Consider the following 8,076-nt stretch of genomic DNA (forward strand, 5'->3'; position numbering starts at 1 on the left):
AAAGAGTATGCCTTAGTATTTCCATTTTAGTCAGTTCTGTATTGATACAACTCCAAAGACCTTCATTCTCCTATTTTTTAGGTGGTCCGTTGTTCACTTAGGCAGAAACCATTGGATCCGGAGTGTTCTTCTTTACTCATCAAGAGGAAAAGGCAAGAGGCTATCTCCCCATCTGCCTTATGAAGATAATACAGAAAGGAAGCTGGGGTCTTTTTCAGCGCCCTTCAGAAAGGGGGGCTGGCCGTGAGTCTGGATGCCTTAATTAAAGTGGTTAATGCCAGTGAGGGGTGGGAAGATAAGAGGCTGAAGAACAGTCACCATAGGTCAGATTAATAGGGCCATTTCTGTGCTGTCTCTCTCCCGCTCTCTCGTGCAATACTGCGGCATCTCGCTTCTGATTAAGACAAGGCTATTCCATCCCCCTGACAACATGACAGGCAGGACTTCGCCTTCAGATTGGCCTGCAGCCCTATCTCTCCGTCACCAGCTCTTTTGCAAATGACACCAGCCTGTGCCAAGATGCTGCTCTGTTCAACTTTATTCTTGGATGCGGCATAAAAAAAGACAAAGACACAAAATCAAGGCCTTTGATTTTTAGGAGAGAGGAAAGGGAGTGAGGTGGGTCTCATTTCCCAAGTTACTAAGTAACGCATCCCACCAGGCTGTTCAGGTTGCACTGCCACAAGAAAGGATATTGACTGAGACGGTAGCTGAGACTCGTGCGTCAGTGAGACTGCACTATCAGTCTCTACAACCCACCTCTATGAGCTAAAGATCAGATTCAAGTACACTCTGAGCTGAGCAGAAGCAATTCAGTCATCAGACACATCTCTGGTCATGAAGTCGGTTGTCCTCATAGTTCATTAAGGAATATTCCAACTTCTTTGATTCTACCCTGGGTGATAAATCTTATTGTATAATTCATTGGCTTTTAATCAAAATACTGTGAATTGCCCTAACTTGAAGCCCCTTTTTTCCCTCTACTCTGTTGAGTGATTTTTACTTACCAGTTGCTGACACCCAGGAAATACTTGGAAAATATGTTTGGGCTTTCCATTGGGAAAACGTTTCCATGAGCAAAAGGCATTTTTGTCAGGAACAAAAATCCAGGCCCCAGAGTGTTCTGCTAGCAGTGATGGTACGCCCCTTCTGCCTGTGGGCCTGGCTCCCCTCCATGCTATATTTTTTTAAACCAGGGATGTTTTCCTTAACTGGGGACTATACTCTTATCACAAGTTTCAAGATGCTTCTCTGCTCTAATTCTCAGATGTGGTATGTTTGTTCTGCCTCCTGGGAAGCAACTCTCAAACCCATTGTTCAAGTGTCCTTGGAATGAAGAAGACAAACCATCCCATCAAGGAAACAATAGTTTCCACTCAGGGGAAAAACTACGTCTTGCCAATTCCAGTTTGCATTGTCCCAAACATGTTTATAAAACTCTCTATTCCGAATAATCTGTGATGCGTGCAGTTAAACCCCCACACGAAATGACTAACAAAGGCAGATGCGAAACAGCTAGCAAGGAAAGCAAACACAAAAATAAAATAGCATGCGTCAAGTCCTGTGTCAATCATAAGAAAATGTTTTACACATCTAATCATCGAAGAATAAAGGCTGGATATTTAAGGAATGGAAAAGAGGGTGTCCTTTAACAAATAATTTAAATAATGGGAGAAGGTAGTGAGGTGGGTGGGTGTGGGTAGAAAGATATTTGAAGACGGACTTGGGGTTCAAGTACCATTTCTTCTGCTTGACATGGTTGGGTCTCAGGAGTTCATCTGACTAGTTTTTAAGACTCATTGCCACCATTTGTAGATAGAGATGGTGGCACCAACAGCGCGATACCTACTTAGTCAGGAACTAGCGAAAACCCAATGAGATCATGTATAAGAAGTAACAACACAGTGCTACATGAACGTCTGCATTTCTCAAAGGGAAGATGTCATTGGAAAGAGCAGAGGTGGCGAGTGAGAGGCTGTGATTGTGGAGTTGGGAGAGCAGGGAATGGCCCGCCCTCCGGTCCGACCCCCTGCACCGCCCCTCCACGGAATCCCCGGGCCAGCTGAGCAGACCTTCCCAGGGAGTGTGGGTGGGACTTTGGGACACGCCACTCAGCTGTGGAACTAACCAAGGCCCTGGCATTTCCCTCCCCTACACATGGAGAGCCCTCCTTTACTAATTGTTTTCAGGGAAAAACCAAGTGTGTTCTAACTTGAAATAATAATTATCGAGTTAGCAGCAGTAGCTGCCAACCCCAGCCATGCATCAAGAATCACTCTGGGAGCCTTTATTTAAAAAGTACTGATTCCCAGCCCCCTCCCCACCTTACCAAATGTGAATTGTTGTGGCTGGTATCCAAGAATCTCTTTAAAAAATTATTATAATATTAAAGAATCAGAAATCTAAGAAAAAGAATGGCCCCAAATCCCAATCCAAAAGCATATCAATTTTTAAATGTTTTTCATGTTAACTTTTAATCCCTGCCTAGGGGCATATTTAATACTTTCATATTTTTAATACTATCAGAGAATTTAATATTCTACAATTTTCATCAACATTATCTGATGAATATTTTCCTGTTTCACTAGAGTGCTTTTATGTCCCTAGTCCCCTTCCAGACAACCACTGTTAAAATCTGCCATGTTTATCTTCACACCTTTCTCTATGCTTATACATGATACACCGACATACACATGCACGTTTTTGACCTTGCTTCTTCTACAACATGTATCTTGCTTTTTTTCCACTTAATAATACCTCCTGCAATCCCTCCAGGTTCCTAGGTGTAGAGCTAACTCATCGGGGCATAATATTCTATGGTGTTTGAGTCAGGGTTCTCCAGAGAAACAGAACCAACAGGGTATGCAGATAGAGAAAGAGAGAAAGAAAGAGAGCGAGAGAGACTGACCGATTTTAAGGAAGTGGCTCACACGGTTGTGGAGGCTTGGTAAGTCTAAAAGAGACCCAGGGAAGAGTTGCTGTCAGAGGCCACAGGCAGTCTGCTGGCAGAATTCCTTCTTGTTCAGGGGAGGTCACTCTTAATTTTATTAAGACCTTCAAACGATTGAATGAAGCCCACCCACATTACGGAGGGTAATCTGCTTTACTCAAATTCTACCAATTTAAATGTTAATCTGATCCAAAAAACAGCTTCAGAGAAACAGCCAGAATAATGTTTGACCAAATATCTAGGCACACGGCCCAGCCAAGCTGACACATAAAATTAGCCATCACACATGATGTGGACATACCCCAATTCATTCCTTCCCCATTCATTTCTCTATTAAGAGACTTTTAGTTTGCTTCCCTCCCCCATCCCCTGTGTTCTTTTTGTCTGTATAAACAATGCTCATGTGCCAAAATCCTTTTATTTCCACTGCATAGAATCCCAGAAAAAAAGATTTGGGGGTTCAGCAGCATGGTTATTTATAATTTTAGTAGATGTTGTCAGATCACAGTTCTTAGGGTAATTCTGGCACAACTGGGTCAGCTCTAAGTATTGAGAGTTCAAAAATGAAACTTCTTATGCCAATGTGGAAATGTTGACAAGGAATATTCCCCAGGGATGAGACCTTGAAATCTTTCTCATTCAAGTGTGATGATAACTTAGGTTAACATATCTGATTGCCATGTTAGTAACTTCACATCACCCACAGGCACGAAAGGCAGAGCTGTGGGAAGAAAGCTTGGGGGTTCCTGATCAACCCAGGGCAAGGATGGCACAAGCTTCTTAGCCTGACTTCCCTGTTGCCTCTGTGACTGTTGGATAGTATTTTGAATATCAATTTATGAGTTATTTTCCCCCTCTCCTTTATTCAAGTAGGGCTCTTAAGGGAGGTATGTGCCAAAAAAGAAAGTAGAAAGTGGCCTGGGAGATTTCTTGTCTCACACAGAAACTTAGGAGATTTTGCAAGTGCTGAGGGGAAGAAGGGGATTTGTGAGAAGAGGCAGAGTGGCAGAAAAAGCAGGGGAAAGAGACTAGATAAAGGGATTCTCCCATGCTAGGGGCAGAAGAGGAGAAAGGACTGTGGATGCTGGATCTCACTGAACTGTCTGACAGAGAAGGAAGGACAAAGGCAGATGGGACCCCTGGCTGCCTCCCCAAAGATTCCACGTTCCAAGCATAGCACCCCCCACCCCACCTTGGCTAAGCATAAGACTCTGGAATTCTGGTACAGTTTTGGGTCACCACTCTAATGATAAATGACATTACTTGTCCTTCCAGCAGAATGGGAGGCTTGAAGCAGAAACCATGTATAGTTAAAGCAGGGTTTCTCAACCTCGGCACTACTGACATCTTGGGCTGGATGCTTCTTTGTTTGGTGGGCTGTCCTCAGCACTGCAGGATGTTCAGCTCTGACCTCTACCCTGGCCTCTACCTACTGGATGCAAATAGCAACCCCCAGTTGTGTCAACCCAAAATGTCTCCAGACATTGCCAAATATTCCCTAAGGAGCAAAATTGCACCTGACTGAGAACAGCTGATTTCAGGGAACATAAAGAAAGGTTGTACATCTTAAGTTTATGGGCAGAGATTCTTATCAGCTATATGCACTGACATCGATTTTATTATGTACTAAGAGAGGCCAGCAAGACATTGTGCTTCTCCCAGATTTGCCTTCCTGATAATGTTTTGCTTGGGCTAATTATTAAACATCAGCTTTCATTCTCTGAACTGCTTGTCAACAAGGGGATGGCATCCAGAAATGGAGAGACATGCGTCTTAATTATACCTGTGGTAGTTAATGGGCCAGTGAGGCATTTGGGGTACTCTGAGCTCTTGCTGACTTCTCCCAAGCTGAGGCCTGTCAACTCTGTCACTGTGCCAGACTGCAACGAATGCCAGTTCTGGAAACCCTGGCTGCCCTTCAGGGCCTTTTAATGTGACACTAATAAGTCTGCTTTGGGCTTTGTATTAAGGAGCAGCAACCAAATATTATTGCCTGCAAGGGCAAATAGCTGATGTCAGTGGTCTTTTCCAGGCAAGAAATGAACGTGATATTTTCTCCGCCTCTTCTCTTCTCACTGAGAAGATGATCCTTGGAGATAGTCCACTTGATTATCCGCGGACGTGAGTGTAATTTGGAGGCAGCAGTCGTGCCAGATGGCCAGCTGAAGCTGGGAGCCCTGAGCCAATTCCAGAGCCAAATTTCTCACTCCCTGGAGGAGCAGAGTAGAGGGTGTGCAGGGATGGGGAAGTCCAAGCTTTTCGTTTCTGGAAGGAAAGACTGGAAAGGGAGAGGCCGGCATGAATGGCCACTGTTCTTGCCAAATCCATGCGGTATGACTTAGGTGAGTCGTTAAGAAAACTTCCTGACTGCCGGTGTCGACCAATCCTGGAAGGCGATGCCAAGGGCAGCTGCAGGATGACTTTCCCTGAAGGTCAGAGCTGCCTGGGTAGTTCCAGCGCTCTTGCCTGACTCCACCAGCCCAGACATCCTTGGTGACCTCTCAAGGTATGTTCCAACTCACTGGGCCCTGGATCTACGTGGGCTCCTGCGGGTGGGGCAGGGGTGGGACATGGGGTCAGTGACATAGAGCTATGGGAGTTGGTAGCTTCGGTGAGTAATGAGGAACTCCAGAGAAACTTAGAGGCGTGCATCAGTGTTCACTGGAAGAAAAGACAGAAAGGAGGAGAAGCAGAGAGAAAGAGAGAGAGAAGTGAAGAGAACCAAAGAGGGTGGGAGGAGTTTTACAAAGTCAGATACATGGACAATCAAACAAAAGATAAATGAAAGCCATCAAGATGATTACAGTGACATTTTGATTTAATAGAATAGAAAGGAAGAAAAGTAGGTTTCAGGATGATGGACTAGGCCTATTTCATCATATCAGTTTTTAAAATATGTATTTCTTTTTGATTGCTAATTCATTACTGAAACACATCAGATTTTCATCTCTTGTCTTGCAAATTGAGTCCTAGGGAAAACTCATTTGGCCTTTGGTCTTAGAAATCATGGTTCTATCACTTAGAAGGTGACTTTGAGAAAGTCTTGCCACCTCTTTGAGCTCCAGTGTCCTTCCGTGTAAAATAAACATACACAACGTGTGGCACCTGCAGTGTCGTGAAGGCCAAATTAAAAAAAAAATGTACAGATTTTGTAAGCTAGGTACAAAATGGTAATTATATTTATTTACAACAAAAATATAGTCTCCTTCGATTCATTCTTCATTCAGCTTTCGAAGTGAAAATCTGAAAACATATCTAATTAAAGGATTCTCACTACTAAAATGCTCCGTGGTTTCCCAAGGTTTTCTGGAAACAGTTCAAACCTTACAGCTTAGCCCACACAGTCTTCCCAGTTTGGCTTCTGTGCCCCCTCCTGGCCCCACCAGCCTCAAGCCTAACCTCGACAGGGCCTCTTTCCTAATTTGTCTGCATCGCATTCTCCCAAAGCAATTAACACCTGGTTTCCACCTTTTCAATCTCAGAGAGTCTCAGCACAGGGAGCCTCCCATTGGCCATGCTAGCAGAGCACCTTGGTCCAGGGGTGCAAACTCAAGCTCCCACTGGGGCCAGACAGAAACATCAGCATGGGTGAGCCAGCTGAGGGTGTGGGCAAACAAGTGGGGTAATTACCACTCGAATCCAGCTAACTCTCTCGCCTCGTAGAAACAAGACCCCAGAGTTGTCAGATCTTCAAGAGAATCCCCCCCATCTAGATTTTTATATGAACTCTTGTAAAGTTTACTGGTACATAAGATTTATAAATATTTATGGGGTACATGTGATAGTTTGATACATGCCTGGAACGTGCAATGATCAAGTCAGGTATTTAGGATATTGATCACCTCAAGCATTTATCATTTCTTTGTGTTGGGAACATTTCAAATCTTCTCTTCTAGCTATTTTGAAATACACTAAATACAACATATCATCATTAACTATAGTCACCCTACTCTGCTACGGAACATTAGAATCTATTCTTCTATCTAACTGTATGTTTGTACCCACTAACTAACCTCGCTTCCTCCCCCACTCCCACTCCCTCCCCAGTCTCTGGTGACTATCATTCTACTCTCTACCTCCATGAGATCAACATTTTTAGCTTCCACATACGAGTGAAAATGTGTGATATTTGTCTTTCTGTCCCTGGCTTATTCCACTTAACATAATGACCTCAAGTTCTATTTGTTTTTCTGCAAAGAACAGGATTTCACTTTTTAATGGGTGAATAGCATTTCATCGTGTATGTATATCACATTTCCTTTATCCATTCATCTGTTGATGGACACTTAGGTTGATTCTGTACCTTGGCTATTGTGAATAAGTGCTGCAAAAAACATGGGGGCGCAGGCATCCCTTTGATATTCTGGTCCCCTTTCTTTTGGATAAATATCTAGTACAGGGATTGCTGGATCATATGGTAGGTCTATTTTTAGCTTTTTTGAGAAATCTCCATACTGTTTTCCATAATGGCCATACTCATTTACATTCTTATCGACCAAGTATGAGGGCTCCCTTTTCTCTGCATCCTTGCCAATGTCTGTTATTTTGTCCTTTTGACAATAGACATTCTAACTGGGGTAAGATGATATCTTATTGTGATTTGTATTTGCATTTCCCTGATTATTAGTAATGTTGAACATTTGTTTATATACCTTTTGGTCATTAGTATGTCTTCTTTTCACATCCTTTGCCAACTTTTGAATAGGATTATTTGGGGTTTTTTGCTGAGTTATTTGAGTTCCTTGTATATTCTGAACATTAGTCCCTTGTTGAATAAATGGTTTGGAAATATTTTTTCCCATTCAACAGGCTGTCTCTTCACTCTTGTGATTGTTTCCTTTGCTGTGCAATAGCTTTTTAGTTTAATATAACTCTATTTGACTATTTTTGTTTGTGTTTCCTGTGCTTTTGGGGTCTTAGCCACAAATCTTTGCCCAGATGAACAACCTGGAGTGTTTCCTTATGTTTTCTTCTACTACTTTCATAGTTTTAGGACTTACATTTAAGTCTTTAATCCATTTTGAGTTGACTTTTGTATATGGTGAGAAATAGGGCTCTAGTTTCATTATTCTGCATATGGATATCCCATTTTCCCACTACCATTTATTGAAGAGGGTATCCTTTCC

This window comes from Propithecus coquereli, unplaced genomic scaffold, assembly GCF_000956105.1.
Source record: "Propithecus coquereli isolate 6110/MARCELLA unplaced genomic scaffold, Pcoq_1.0 Scaffold1, whole genome shotgun sequence".
Lineage (NCBI taxonomy): Eukaryota > Metazoa > Chordata > Mammalia > Primates > Indriidae > Propithecus > Propithecus coquereli.